Raw genomic sequence first — 16236 nt, 5'->3', positions numbered from 1 at the left:
CATTTCCCATTCTCATTCCCCCCAGTACTAATTACTCACTCTATCTTTTCTAAATCCTCTATGTTTCCCTTCCCTACTATTATAACACCATGGTGTATAAATCCCAAGCAATGTATAAATATCCTCCCTTTAGCACTATAGCTGAATAAGTTTGTCTAAGGGAGACATTAGTCCACCAGGGACTATGGTCAACCCTGTCATGGGATTGCTCTGACCTCTCGTTGGAGTAATAACCTCCCCCTAAGACCTCACCTCCCCTCTGTTCAGAAATTCCACAAAAAACCCCTTTACCTCTGCTCAAACCCACTCTTAACCTCTTTTTCCTAAAGAAAAACCCGAAAAACCCATAAAAAACCCTTAAACCTATAGTCCCGCACCCAAATATTAAATCGAATATTTTAATGGTCGGGCGGGACCCAACCCAAAGCTGCGCCGTTGGCCACAGTACCCGCCAGCCGTCCGATCTCTGCCACCCCGATCTAACGGTGGGCAGTCAATCTTGCTCCCCGACCTGACTCCCTTTAACGTCCGCGGAAGGGCAGTATTGGGGGCCGTACCCAGGATGCGTGGCAGGCGCTGGGGTTGTTCGGAGCCCCCCTCCCCGATACCGCCTGTTGCCAAAAGCGGTGCGGGGAGACCGCTTACCGCCTCCCCGTTACCACCCCTCCCGCACGTCAGCGTCCACGTCACTCTACCGTCGCGTCACCCCGTCCGCCCCCGCGCCCCGTGGCCCTCCACGTGGCTCTGCCACTGCATCCGCCTACCACCGCATCCGCCACGCTGGCCTCGAGCTCAGCGTCCACGTCACCTCTGTACCCGGGCCCGCCGTGATGTCATGCTGACGTCATTGGCGGAAAAAGCGCCAATGACCCTTATTGTCCAAATTTTTCCTTATAAACGCCCAAACTAGCCGTTTGTGGTCATTTTCCCGCGAAGAAGACGAAGCCGTTGTCAACCTGCTTACCGCGAAATCGCCTCCAGCCATCAAATTCGAAGCTGCGGCCGCTGTAACTTGGCAATTCAGCTACAGTAAGCTCCCCCTGTTCGGCCCGAAGGCATTCCGAGCTTGTTTTCCAGGTATTCACCACAATTTCCCTGTTTCTCCCCTGTGCATACCATTTCTATGTGAATTCCCCATAAGAATCATTCAAATCCTAATTTGCAGACTGTCTGTCACTGAATTTTCCATTAAATCCACCTGCATTACCCTTTGCCTCGACAATTCTGCATTAAAACGATAATTCACGGTCGAAGGTTACAGGTTCGGCCTCGAACTTGCCTGGCATTGTTCCCTTTTGCCGGGTGAAACACCAAGGCTGCATCTCACCAGATTGAAGCCCGCTCACCCTCTGCAATCATCTTCATGAATTGACAATCCCTATGAATTTACCAACAAACAGAAAAAACAAGTCTGCCAAGCCTGCGTTTTCACTTTGAAGAAAATTTCAAGCACTATCTGCAATAGGCCTGCCACTCAAATCTTTGAGGAAATTTGCAAAAATTGTAATCACCTGGTCTAAGTTCAAACTGTACAATGGCTGCTCCTGCACCCACAGCTCTCAGTGTGGCTCCTATGAATCCATCAAATAAAGACCTGCAGTCCTTGCCTCTTGCTGACAAGGACTACCTTATCCAAGACTCTGTGACTGGCAGGGACTTTTTGCAGACCTACAGACAATTGAGAGATGACTACCTCAAAGGCAAGGACACCTATGGGATCTGGGAATCAAATCTACCACACTACTGTCTTCCCTCTGTCAACATTTTTCCAGAGGCCATCCACCTATGTGCTGAAAATTATGATGTACAGCACAGAGCTGTTAAGTCTCCATCTGGGAGCATCCTCTTCCACATCAATCCAGAATCTATCAATAAGATGCTCAACTTTGATCAAACAGAGCTGTTGTTCCATTTTTCCATGAATTATCTGCTGGACAATGGTGCCAAGATGACCAGTGAAGAGATCCAAAGAATCGCAAATACATTTATGAGGCCTGAGTGCCAGCCCACAGGGCCACCTCCCTACCTCGATGTCTATTTCAATTATGTAGGCAGGCTTTTGCTGGACATGATTGCCTATGTGTTGGGGTACAAAACCAGTGAGCATGTGGATGCAACAATGCTAGTATTGTTAGCTGCTTACAGCCCAGGCCAGCCCCCTGCCCGCAAGTACAACTTTGCTAAGTTCATAGCCAATAAGATTCATGATCAGTTGTGCACAGTAGACAGACAGGGTGTCTTCAAATATTCATCTTATATCTACCACCTCTTCATGTACTATCAGTCTGAGGTTTTTCCATGCTACATCAAAAAGCTGGACTTTAGAGGGGAAAGAAGATCTGTGATCTTCTGGACATCTGTCTACCATGAAGTACAATATTCACCCTATTCTTATTGTGAATTTATTGATCAATTTGTATATCCTGTATCTTGCTTATTGATGAGGTCCCCTCCTCCCAGAATATCAGTTGAGATACAGAAGGTCCTGCAGCTCTCCAGGAAGTACAAAATAGGTGATTGGTACCTATATGAGGATCATACAGTCATCAGAGTCTATGGCTGTGAGCTCTGTCCATACAGACTTCCAAAATATGTGCCCATGAGGATATTTGCCTTGGAGTATTATAGGCAGTTAATTCACTCTGACCTCACTCACTTTCACAGCTCTAAAAAGAAAGCCCATCTTAAGTTCAAGGACCACCTGGGACCCTTCATCACGAATAAAAAAGAAGGATGGACAGAGGTTGACCTAATCCTCAAAGACAAATACAAGCTATCACAGAGCTTCCGGTGGGTCCCTTATGACCCTGAAGGCTTCATTACTGCTAGAAGAGTCAAGTACAGACTACTAGGCTATAAGCACTGCAAATATCCACACAATGAAAAATATGCCAACCAACAAGAATGGCAACATGATACTTTAGTTGAAAAATTAACTGAAGAAGAAATAATGCAAAAGAATGTCAGGGAATTGGAAAAGATGCTTGACTTAGATTATGTGCAGCAGGTACCCTTCAAACGACCGCACTCAGCAGGAGAAGGGACCTCAGCCACAACAGCTGCACCAACTATACGGGTACCCTCTACAGCAGCACCAGGTACTGACAAAGGGAAAGGAATAATGGGTGCAGAAGAAGAAACGGTGAAAGAAAAGCCTGCCCCTTCAAATGAGCAGCAGCAAGAGCCCCAACAAGGGCAGCAACCAGAACAACAACAAGAGCATACTGCCCCTCCACAAACGGAGCTACCAGCAGCTCCAACAATGCAAACTCCACCTCTACAAACTGGGCCATTAACTGCTCCAATTTTGTAGACCCCAGCACATGAGGAGAGGGGTATGAAAAGGGATAGAGAAGAGTCCACTCCTGTTAGTGGATCCTCCCAACAACCAGGAGCCAAAAGGCAAAGGGTAGACTCCCCAGAGGTAGAAGACATCACTGAAGATGTCCTGGACAGTGCAAGGAAAGACAGGGAGGGCAGCCAACAGACAGGTACCAGCTCCTTTCAACAGGAGCAAGGATTACAACTCGGTTTGGAGGTGTCTTCCTCCTCTCAGCAGAGCAAGAAGCCCAAAGCACTAAGGCTTCTTTCAAACAAATAAAGGCACATAATGACTTGCTGAGGGTGGAAGTCTACAAACAATTTCTTAATGCAACACCAGCCCAACAAGAAAGGCTAATGTCTGTATACGACATTAAAGAGGAAAAATTGCTCCTCAGTCATTTTAAGCCTACAATACCGCAGCCTAAGTCAGCTGCAGATTTTGTGAGGACAAGGGTGGAGGTGATGGCCAAAGACATCCATCCCATGGACAAAATTGAACTCCACAAGCAAACTGGAGAGATGGTTTACGCAACCTTGGTGGAGAGGGCAACCATGGCCCATGAACTAAAGGAATCACTGAAAAATACCAACACACAGTTGGATTTTGAGAGAATGTCCTCCCTGGCCAAAGACAATAGAATAAAGTCACTTGAGGACATCATTATTGATCTAGGACATGATCCTAGTGATCCAAAGGGTGTAAAGGCCCTTATGAAGAAGAAAGAATATGACCTCAATGCATTAAAGAAGAGGTTGAAGCTGCTGCCCACAGAGCATCCTCAAACAACAGAGCTACAAAAGGAAAAGCAAGCCGATGAGCAACTGGACCTCATAATGCAGCTGAACCAGAAGGTCCTCGACTTGGAGAAAGAGCTTGAGGTAGTATTACAAGATAAACAGGGGGAATCCACATCCCAAGCTCCTCCAACGACTTCAACAACAGCAACAACTACAGAGGCAGCAGTGGCCCCCACAACAGAAGCAGCAGGAACAACAACAACTCCAGATGCCAGCACAAGCGTAGAAGAATTGACTAAGGCCATCAAGGAAATGGAACTCTAGGCAAATGAGATAAAGAAGGCCAAGGAAAAATTGGCAGAACTGGATGCCAAGTATGACAAATCAAAAGTAACTGTAGCAGAGCAGGGCAGAGAAATAAAGGCCCTAAAAGAAAAGATAAAGGCCTTAGAGAAAGAGCTGAATCTAGAGACTGCCATGGCCAACATAAAAAGGATTCTATGGGCCAAAATTGGCCAATCCATCACTCAACAATGGAGGTCAATCAAAACAATACATGAGCAGATGGACTTAATGGGCCAAGCACAGACAGAAATCCAAAAGGCCAAATCATTACTGGGAGGCAGGCCTGAACAGGCAAACAGAATGATAGATTTTCTAAACAGGCAAGAAACAGAGGAACTAGCAGCCATAGGCATTGTCAACAGAACAGAGGTTGTCCTCACTGCTAAGAAGGTACTAACTCTCAGGAATTATGTACAAACTGTGGAGAGGAAGTGCTATGAGATACAAGCTGATGTGGAGGAATATAAAGTCAAGATGGCAGTGTTGCAAGCAAAGGGCCTGCCCAGCCTCCTAAGCGGTGCAGGAAGACTGATCTCCCGAGATCAATTCACCAACAGAATGGCAACTTACATTGAAAATCAAATCACTGCATCTGGCAGTACATCTGAGCAAACAGGGCCTCCGACAAGACAGAGCTTATACGATAAACTTGAAGGCCTGTTCTTTATTGAAAATGAGGTAAATCATCTTTTTGAAACTCCTCCTAACTTTTACAGATATACAGAGGCCGATGAAACTTTGATAAAGATCCGGAGACATCAAATGCCTAAGGAGGATTGGTGGCAAGCAATGCTTCAAATTTTGCCACGGTAGCCTCAGTTGCCCGGTCACTGCCAGCTCCAAGTCAATAAAAGACAAACAGCAGAATAAAGTCAACATTAAAGGCAGCTGAAAAATGACTCAGCACATGGACAACGACAGCTAGCCTAAGGGATAAGACAATACGCAAATTTTGACAGCACATACACAGCCGACTCCAGCAGCCGCCAAATCAACCGTTTCTGACTATTTTTGACAGCTAAAGCACTGAAGAGTTATTTCAGCAATAACTTTCTCAGCTACAATGCTCCAAGAGTTGGCATAACATAAATGAGCCATTAACTCATTCTCTGATATTTTTCTTATGTAAATTTTGTATATATACCCCCCCTTTGAATCGCATTAGGGGTTGGTGATTTTGACTCTAAGGCAAATCTATTGTATACTTTCAGTTTATCTAATACAAAGGGCTGGACCAGCTCAATGATTTCCTGAAAATTTGATGTCTGGATGATGCTATGTGTGCTGATGCAGAATTCCTGTGCTGTCTGATGAAATAACAAGTTTTCCTCAATCTCTGTTTTTGTCTTCTTATGTTTAATAAATCATACTCATGTTTCACTAAACTAGCAGTAAAGAAAAAGAATAGTGCAGGATTTGTTTGTTACACCTTGTGCTCAAATTTTACTGCTGTAAATGTTTATGTTCAGAATTAACCATGGACATGAATTCTTAATTGCTCATGTTTCTATTAATTCTATAAATATGAATGTTATCTAGAAATTCTTCATTGCTTCTAGAATAATATTCTCACTGTCTTTCTTTAGCAGTTTATTGGAAGATTCTTAATTGCCTTTCATAGACTGGATACACCACACTCAATCACCATTTCGAAAATTGTTTCTCAGACACTAATCTGGCTCTGCAGCATCACTACAGTATCACACAGCATATCAGACAAACTAAAGGACCACTGACTCCATGCCCAATGGACTAGGATATGCTAATGAGCACATATATATATTGACTGAAGTCATCACCAAACACATTGTTATAGACATTTTTGTGCCTTACAGCATGAAGCATGAAATGTCCATAATCTAAGGGATCCAAAGTCCCTAAACATGTTGTTCCTACCCCTAGAGGAACAAGGTCAGCAAACCATAGCACTGAATATCAGTTCTCCACCTGAAAACACTCAAAAACAAGGCAATTCTGGATCATGTCAACTGCTCCACTGAGCATCTACGCTGAATATCAACTGCTCCGCTGTCTACCTGCGCTGAACGTCAACTTCAAAGAAGGCTACCTACGCTGGGCAAGTTGGGACATGTGGCACAGTCATTCCTCAAGGTGTCAATGCCCAGGAAGCTTCCAAAATGACACTTGGATCAGGGAATTCGACTGGTGATGAGTAAGAGGGTCTAGATCTCCAAGTGGAAGCAAGAACCTCCAAGTGGACTCAAGAACTGAAGAATAACTGAAGTGGGAGAGGACACTAGTCAGCTTCATGCCAGCCTCAAGCTGACTCATCCTTTCTCCAAAACTCCTATATATAGAGCTCTCTCATGAGGTCTAAGGAGGCTGGAATCTTGTGAATGTAAGGAAGTGTTGTTGGTTTGAGTATAGAACTATTGGGTGATTTGCTTTGAAGGAGATGAAGAGGAGATTTCTTTCTGCTGGGAGGTGATGCTGGATTGGGCCTTTTATGGTTGTATCACTTCCTGAACTTTACTTCTTCCATTAATAAAGCATTTGAGGTTCTTCTATATACATGTGTCTCAATGGTGTATTGTTATACTTGTGTATTTGATTTATTCTAATCCTTGAATCAGTTATGAACGTATGCTTCTTGTAGTTTCCCTCTCTTGCCATTTTGCAGGATCTTGGTGTAGCTGGGCCAGTGAAAGAGAAAGGAGCTGGGAGCAAGCAGCAAGTAGAGAATATTGGATCAACCATTAGCGGAAGACATCGGTTAGTGGATCCCTTTCTCCCCTTATTTACTTTCATAAAGAAGAAATCTTAGATAGCTTTGCTTCGATTGTTGCTGAGGTACTATCACCCTTAGAGTGGGATAGGGTCATTCCGTATTGGATAATTTTCCCAACAACAAATTGGCGACTCCGCTGGGGACCGTATCTTGTTGGTTGTTTGTGTTTTTTTCTATTCATTTCATAAACACAGGGAGTACCGAATCGAACTGCATTTGGATATTTCAAATGCAAAGTAGAGGGCAGCTACTCTAGCTCAGTTTCTGGGCATGTTTATGATTTGAAGAGCTGATCCACAAGGACTCTGAATAGCTCTTAGTGATAGCTTTTCATACTCCTAATTACCCTTTAGTGTGTACTTGATTGATAGCTTCTGATTTGGCCAAAAACTGTGAATTTTTTAGCAATCTATAACCCGGAAACTAAGAAAAACGAAAGTTTATCTCTTCATTGCAGGCACTATGAAGGCAGTCTGCATTTCATCACAGGTCCCGAAGGGGCTACCTGCGCTGAATGTCAAACTGACAGTGTACTACCTGCGCTGAACCAGTTTTGCCTTGTGCAACTGGGGTTCCCTGCTGTTTATTGCCCTATTTTCATCCTTGTTTTTGCAGCCTGTTATCAGTCAAGGTACCTATCTGAAACCATCTTTCCTTGCCACTATTCCGCCTCGGTTGTATAAAGAAACTGTATTTGTTCTTTGTGTATTTCTTACATCATTTGCAGTTTCCCATAACGAAAGTGAACTAGTCTTGCTGTGACCTCTTAGATCTAGACCTGTGATAAGTGTCGTTTTGATCTTAAGAGTTAGTTTATTTGCTGTTCATAGCTGATTGAGCTTTTGCTTTCGTCATATGGTTTGAATTTATGTATTTCTAGTGTCGAAATAAGTAAATCTTAAGGTGTCTTTTGATTTTGGACAAAAGCTTGTTTGCTTTCACTTGAAATTGAATTCAAAATTATACAACAGCTTTCTTTTTGTATTACATCAACATTAAGAAAGAGAAAAGAAATACCTGCATTGTGCATGTGCATTTTGACAGCTTGTATGTTGATTTAGGGAAAAGTGCATTAGTGTGTGCTCTATGATCTGTGTGAAAAGATGATGTCTTTCTTTTCCCTCAGTAGTTAAGATTTTCAAAGTTGAAGGATTGAAAAGCTTGCTTATCATCTTAGACTGCATTTAGGAGTTGTATCATACATCACGTGGTGATCCATAAAGGAAAACTGCTAAACAAGATCAACTTAAAATGAATTGAATTTACATAACAACGCATTGAAACATAACACAAACACATAAAGGTCTAAGCTAGAGACGTGTTCCGGCGTCGTTAAACATGATATCTTAGTGTTGAGTGGTTGGGTGATTCCTCCACGGTGAAGCGATAAGTATCAATACGGACTTGTGCTCCCACGTACCGTCGCGTATATATTGGGAGACCCCTATAGGAATAAAGCCTTTATCCATAGGAAGCCGTGTCGGCCGCCCTACTGATCGCAATGCAGTGAACACAACATTCACAAAGATCGACCACTCGTACCGTAAAACGTATTCTGTGGTTTTGCGAAAAGTTTGGCACACCCTCTGCCTAGATCTCCAGAGCAGTTTCTTTTGGCCTTTTTCAAACTCTATAACTGAAAAAGTCCATCCGAGCATTTGTCACTTCGGGCTCGTTAAAACATCGAAGGAGACTAGAGTCATCTTTAGCTTTTTCTCGACTCTTAAAAAGTGAAAAAGCAAGTTGTGTCTAAAGCGTTGTTATAAAATTTATTTTAAACGGAACATAATCACCTCCTATTCCTGCGTTGATCTGTAGGTTGAGAACATGGAACGCCCCAACCAAGGAATTCCACATGATGGAAATCCTAGTCCTTTCTCCTCTTGGGGAGAAGTTGGTGCGCCCCACATGGCCACATTGTCGCTTCCAGGACTGACAATTGGCCTGCCCATTTGGATATTCTCAACCAATGTAGTTTAGAACACCATGGTTCCTGAACAGTCGAGTCAATAGTTAGATCAGTCTAGAGCTGCCCACCAGCCTTCTACTTCCTATAACTCTTCCTCCAATCCTTCATCTTCGCAAGATAGAGCCGGCAAAAGCCAAGCTCCCATGGAGAAGAAGGAGAAGAAGAAGGGAGAGAAAAGAAGAAGGAGCCTAAGGCGATTGGGGGCAAGCAAAAGACATCTGACAAAAATCCACACACAGCACAGACCGGGCCTAAATCACCATGTGTCATATGTAGAGGAGACCACTTCCATAGAGATTGTCCCTGTATTCCCCGGATAGTAAGGGACTGGTCCCCTCATTTGCACAATTCGGGAGCATCAACCTCTGATAGCCATGTTGAATGCTTACCGTCAACCAGCGAAAGTGAAGGTTCAAGACAAAGAGGGGGAGCAAGATCCCCCTGCAGACTGTGTGAAGGCGATCACGCCATCCACCATTGTCCCTTCTTAGACGAAGCGAAGAGAGTTTTGGAAGATCGTCCGGTTTCACCGTTGAGACTTCCTCCTGGATACAGAAAACTCGTGCCAAGTCCTTCGTTGGTTGAGAATACAGCTAGCCCACTCAAGTGGTCAGCTGAAGTGTCAGTCATTGAAAATGAACCTACTGAATCCAGACCGGACGAAAGTCCAAAGGTCGAAACGGAAGTTGACCCGGTTCCGCCTTCAGAGGTTTCATCTTAGAATGACACCGTCATTGAAGATTCATCTTCAAATGACACCCTCACTGAAGAGAATAAGGATGACACTATCTAGATTCTTTTCATCAACATAGACTCTGATGAGCATCAGGGCAATGCGCCCATTCCTTTATCGCAGGAAGGAACTTCGTCAGGGTCATATCCGGCCGTATATTCGGTCCCACCACCAAGCAACCTAGTTGTATCCTTTGATTGGAATCAACTAGGCAGACCCCGGTTGCCAGCCAGTATACCATTCAGAATCATCATCCAAATATACAGGATGGTAATGTCTGGCACTATCATTGATGAAGGGGCATCTGTGAGTATCCTTTCCTCTATTGCTTGGAAAGCACTGGGTTCCCCGACGCTTTTGCCTGAGATAAGAAATCTCTCGGGTTTCGATAAAGGAACCAGTCGACCATTAGGGATCCTCCCCAATGTGCTTATTACATTGAAAGGGAAGAACGTTCAAATGAACGTGATGGTCGTTCAAGGAACCTTGGATTATAACCTACTCCTTGGACGAGACTATATATATTGCATGGGAGCAATAGTCTCCTCACTCTTTAGAGTAATGTGTTTTCCACACGAAGGAAGAATGGTCAAGCTCGTAGACCAACTTTCATTTCCGGGATCACGCATCGCAAATAGTCACATACCAACCCTGAATGGTCTATTCAATCAAGAAATGTCTCCACCCCCAGTCCTCCTTCCTGATGAGTGTGAGTGATTCGGAAAGATGGGAGTGGAACCCAGGGGGCATGCATCCTGGTCTGCTTTGGGTAGAGAAAACCTTGGGTATAAGATAGAATTTCCGCGAGAGAATTTGAATAGTCCGTACCCCGTCCGTGGATGAAAGGGGTTGTTCTGGAATAAGATTCTTTTGTCAAAGTTACGTGTTTGACAAAGGTCATTCACCCTTGTCTACTTCGGTAGACAGTGCCGAGGAAATGTTTTGTTTGAAAGATTAACGAAACAATCTTTGGGTAACCAGAAAGAGGCAAGCCTCCCTCAATAACACCAATGTTTTGTCTTTGAGTAGTGTTCTTCTCTTGTCACAAGTAGCTATTCTCTTGCGATCTTGCGAAAGATCTGTTAAAATTGGGCTGACGAGAAGACAAGTATCGCGTAAGACCCGTTAAAAATAACGAGAAGACAAGTATCGTTAACATTAGACTAGCAAGACGACAAGTAGCTGTGAACACCCAAAGAAAAGCAGAGGTGGGGGAGAGGAGGGGCAGTCTTGAAATTGTATTTTATACCTGGGGGCATGGAAACCTTTTGGAGTGCAAGCAAAGAGCGGTTATTTATCTATTTTTTGGATTAGTCGTTTCCGAACTTGCATAATGAAAGGATATGGAGTAAAGCTTAGTGAAGATGAAACTCCTTAAAAAATAGAGATCTCACAGGGGACATTTCTTATCTTATGACTGGTATAATCGAGCAGTTTTAGCACATAGTTCATGCTCGTTAAAAAATAAACATAAGATTCGAGCAGTTTTACCGTGGAATTTATGCTTGTTAAAAAATATAAAAGCGAGATCCGAGCAGTTTTAGCACATAGTTCATGCTCGTTAAAAAATAAACATAAGATTGAGCAGTGTTTTGGCGCATTCGAGCTCTTTAAAAAATGAACCCAGTCTCGGTAAATAACCATTTGAGACCGTAAATTCATCAGCCATAAAAGCCTTGGTCGTATGTGCACCTACCACCTTCACTTTTCATTTGGTCGATCATTCACCTCCATATGATTGTTTACCCATTTTGAGGAACAGCTGCGAAGAGTGATTTCACCTAGCCATCCTTGTGACACTGCCGTGATTGGAAAATTCCAACCTGTACCTGGAATCTGCTGCTATCCCTGTTTATCACTCGTTCCTCAAAAGACGAGTCTTCTTTGAGCTCTTTTCAACTGACTCGTAAAATATGAAAAGATTGCCGAGTTTTGGCCTTCCAGCTCGTTAAAAGGACCGGAAGAGCTATCCCTCCTCTAGATTTTAATCTTTTTGGACCTGAGGGATTATTGCACAAAAAGGTCGAGCGCTTGTTTTATTCGGCTCGTTAAAGTTATCGAAAACTCATCCCTTCTGTATTGTTTTATACTTTTTCGGACTTAAGGGATTAGATGACGAAAAAGGAATTTTGGAGTTAACTTTCCGTACCTTTTCAGACTCTATAAAAATGAAAAGGACCGAGTTTTCCTTGTCGTTAGACTCGTTAAAATGATTAAATAGCGACAAACTTGTCTTTAGACGAGAACGAGTTTCCCTATCGCTAGGCTCGTTAAAACATAGCGATGGGCTTGCCTGAAGGGCAGGTTATAGAACAAGCATATGTTATCCTCCTCAAGCTTGACAAAAATAAAGAGGTACTGGTCAGAAATGACTGGGGAAAAATTGGGAGAACCTCAAAGCTTTAATGGTAGCAAGTCGCTCTTGAACATGACACTTTTCCTCCGTATCACATCGGGTTGGGTTGTTTCATTCACCGGTCTCATCACCATGGTCTCGCCAAACCATCCACATTTGGGGTAATGCTACTGATCCATCGCATCAGTGTCGTTATATGTTCAAGAGATGTCGTTCAGAAAGACTCAACCGTGTCCCATCCACTGCCATACATTATCCTTCATCCATCCATGATCGCCACCCTGAATCATATGTCACAGATTGTTTTCACCTCCATTAAAATCATTAGCTCTGTTCCATGTCACTGATGTGGGATTCATTAAGGCCCTCCTTTGACGGATCGCTTCTTGTCGACTTCAGCTCATTATCCAAGAAGTTGATCTAGGAACACCCCCCTCAGTACTTTGAAGCTTGCATGCCTCAATGGCAAGTTTCTCACTTCCGGCGACAGGTATACATCAATGACCTTCGACCGAAAGATTTCACGTGGTGTTCGACGCCAAGTCCTTTATTCACACCACGTGACTTGTACTGCAGTACCTTGAGGGTCATTATCATTATCAATGATTCCTCTCGCGCTTGTTAACGGTTTACATCATTGAGCGGTAATCAAGCGATGTCTTTCCATGTTCGACTTCAGCGAAATTCTCACATGGATCGACTTGTACTTAGAGTGAAGATCGAACGATTTTGAAGACCCCGGATCTAGTTTCATCCATCCGGGCTGCGATATATATTCAGGAAAATATAAAGACATTTGACATGTACATCATTGCAGCAGATGATCATCCTACTCAAAGGATGATAATTTCAGCAGAGAATTATCAGTCTACCATCAGAGGATCGTCTGTTCTATGTACCAAAATGAATTTATAAAGCTAAGCATGGGAATGCCCGCCTCAGCTAGATCATGAAAGAAGAATGAAAAATAATGTATTGTATTGTATTTTATTACAGGTCACCTCTCAACGATTGAATGAACTTTGGATCCTCCTAATAAAGCATTTCACCCGATAAACGACCTCATACTTTAGGGGGCAACTGTTATAGACATTTTTGTGCCTTACAGCATGAAGCATGAAATGTCCATAATCTAAGGGATCCAAAGTCCCTAAACATGTTGTTCCTACCCCTAGAGGAACAAGGTCAGCAAACCACAACACTGAATATCAGTTCTCCACCTGAAAACACTCAAAAACAAGGCAATTCTGGATCATGTCAACTGCTCCACTGAGCATCTGCGCTGAATGTCAACTGCTCCACTGTCTACCTGCGCTGAATGTCAACTGCAAAGAAGGCTACCTGCGCTGGGCGAGTTGGGACATGTGGCACAGTCATTTCTCAAGGTGTTAATGCCCAGGAAGCTTCCAAAATGACACTTGGATCAGGGAATTCGACTGGTGATGAGTAAGAGGGTCTAGATCTCCAAGTGGAAGCAAGAACCTCCAAGTGGACTCAAGAACTGAAGAATAACTGAAGTGGGAGAGGACACTAGTCAGCTTCATGCCAGCCTCAAGCTGACTCATCCTTTCTCCAAAACTCCTATATATAGAGCTCTCTCATGAGGTCTAAGGAGGCTGGAATCTTGTGAATGTAAGGAAGTGTTGTTGGTTTGAGTATAGAACTATTGGGTGATTTTCTTTGAAGGAGATGAAGAGGAGATTTCTTTCTGCTGGGAGGTGATGCTGGATTGGGCCTTTTATGGTTGTATCACTTCCTGAACTTTACTTCTTCCATTAATAAATCATTTGAGGTTCTTCTATATACATGTGTCTCAATGGTGTATTGTTATACTTGTGTATTTGATTTATTCTAATCCTTGAATCAGTTATGAACGTATGCTTCTTGTAGTTTCCCTCTCTTGCCATTTTGTAGGATCTTGGTGTAGCTGGGCCAGTGAAAGAGCAAGGAGCTAGGAGCAAGCAACAAGGAGAGAAGATTGGATCAACCATTAGCGGAAGACATCGGTTAGTGGATCCCTTTCTCCCCTTATTTACTTTCATAAAGAAGAAATCTTAGATAGCTTTGCTTCGATTGTTGCTAAGGTACTATCACCCTTAGAGTGGGATAGGGTCATTCCGTATTGGATACTTTTCCCAACAACACACATTCCAAAAACAAAACCTTGAACATTATAGCTAGCCTAAAATACTATCCAAACAAAGTTAAATCATAAAGAGAGAGCCCTCTCTAGTCATAGGTAGGCTAGAACCTGTGACCCAAAGATTGGTTAGTGGTTACCTCGGCTGTATTCCCTTGGGAGTCAAAGGGAACAACCTGAGTGATAACAGACACCTTTACTGGAAATCAACTGCAGACAAGATCTTAATGGTTGGATTCTATTGGACAACCTTGTTCGCTGATGTGAAGAAATTTGTCACTTCTTGCCATAAATGTCAAATTTTTTAGGGCAAGAGAAAATTGTTACCTTTACCCCTAAAACCAATTTCCACTGAGAAACCCTTCCAACAATGGGGCCTTGACTTCATTGGAGAAATCCATCCACCCTCTTCAGGCCAACACAAATGGATTCTCACTGCCACTGACTATTTTACCAAATGGATAGAGGCCATCCCCTCCAGACAGGCCAATGATACAGTGATCATAGGTTTCCTAGAAACCAATATATTGTCCAGATTTGGCTGCCCTGATAAAATCATAACTGATAATGCTACAGCTTTCAAATCAAAGAATATGATCAGTTTCTATAACAAGTACCACATTACCTTAGGCCATTCCACAACCTATTACCCTCAAGGGAATGGACTTGCTGAATCTTCCAACAAGAGCCTCATTAATATCATTAAAAAACTATTGGAGGAGAACAAGAAAACTTGGCACAAGACACTAATAAATGCACTATGGACAGACAGGCTTACAACCAAAAAATCCATTGGCACCAGTCCCTATGAATTAGTATATCGCATGGAGGTTGTTTTTCCTTCATCATTAGGAGTTCCTGTTATGAAACTACTCCAAGAAGCTCAAGTGGAACCTAATGATATTCAAAGAAGGATAAACCAGACCATCAATTTACAGCAGACTAGAGAGGAGGTGTACCAAAGATCCCAAGTGTTGCATGAGAAGCTCAAGAAGATATTTGACAAAAGGACTAAGGCTGATGATTTTTACCTTGGAGATAAAGTGTTAAGATGAGATTCTAGAAGAGAGGATAAGAGGAAACATGGGAAGTTTGACTTCCTATGGAAAGGACCTTATATTATCTATGCCCTACAAGGAAACAATACATATTTTCTGAAAAACTTGGATGGCACAGAAGCAGAAGAAGGACCAGTCAATGGTCGGATGTTGAAACATTACTTTGATCCTACTTATTAATGTTATCATGATTGTTAACATGTACATACTATATCCTTTGTACTGTCACAGTTTTGATTGGACAGTAACTTGTTGGAGTTGAAGCCCGAAGAGAAGGCCCTAAGCTTCAAGAGTATCACTATCATACATAAAATAAAGCAACAAGCAGAAGAAGATTTCATAGTGTAGTAAAAATCATTTAGAGGCCATCTGATCTGTTGTTCTTGACTTTCCACCATGAAAAGCCATCCCCAAGTGGAGCCAATGTTATGCACCTATACCAATAGGTGTCATATATCATGATTGACTTGATGAAGCTATGTAATATGTTCATACTTTTACTTGTTGCAAAGGTTTTCCATATTTGCAAAAATTCAAAAAATTTAAAAAATGTAAAGAGGGTATACCCTAAAAGAAAAATAAAAGGGTGAAAAGAATAAAAGATGGTCAAAAATTCAAAGAAAATGAACCCCAACAAAAAGAAAGACCAAGGAAAGTGTGCAAGCATAAATGCCACTACTATTTACTTTATGTATAATAAACAATTGTGTGCAAATTGTCAACTTATGCCACAATTTATGAATATTCAAAAAGTTTAAGCTTGGCCAGTTCATATTTCAATTTCATGTTTTAGATATAGAGAATAAAGATATGACCAAACAGTA

Source organism: Pinus tabuliformis, chromosome 1_1, assembly GCF_031772625.1.
Source record: "Pinus tabuliformis cultivar Carrire ecotype Pingquan chromosome 1_1, CPIR1, whole genome shotgun sequence".
NCBI lineage: Eukaryota > Viridiplantae > Streptophyta > Pinopsida > Pinales > Pinaceae > Pinus > Pinus tabuliformis.
This window is presented reverse-complemented; position numbering follows the sequence as displayed.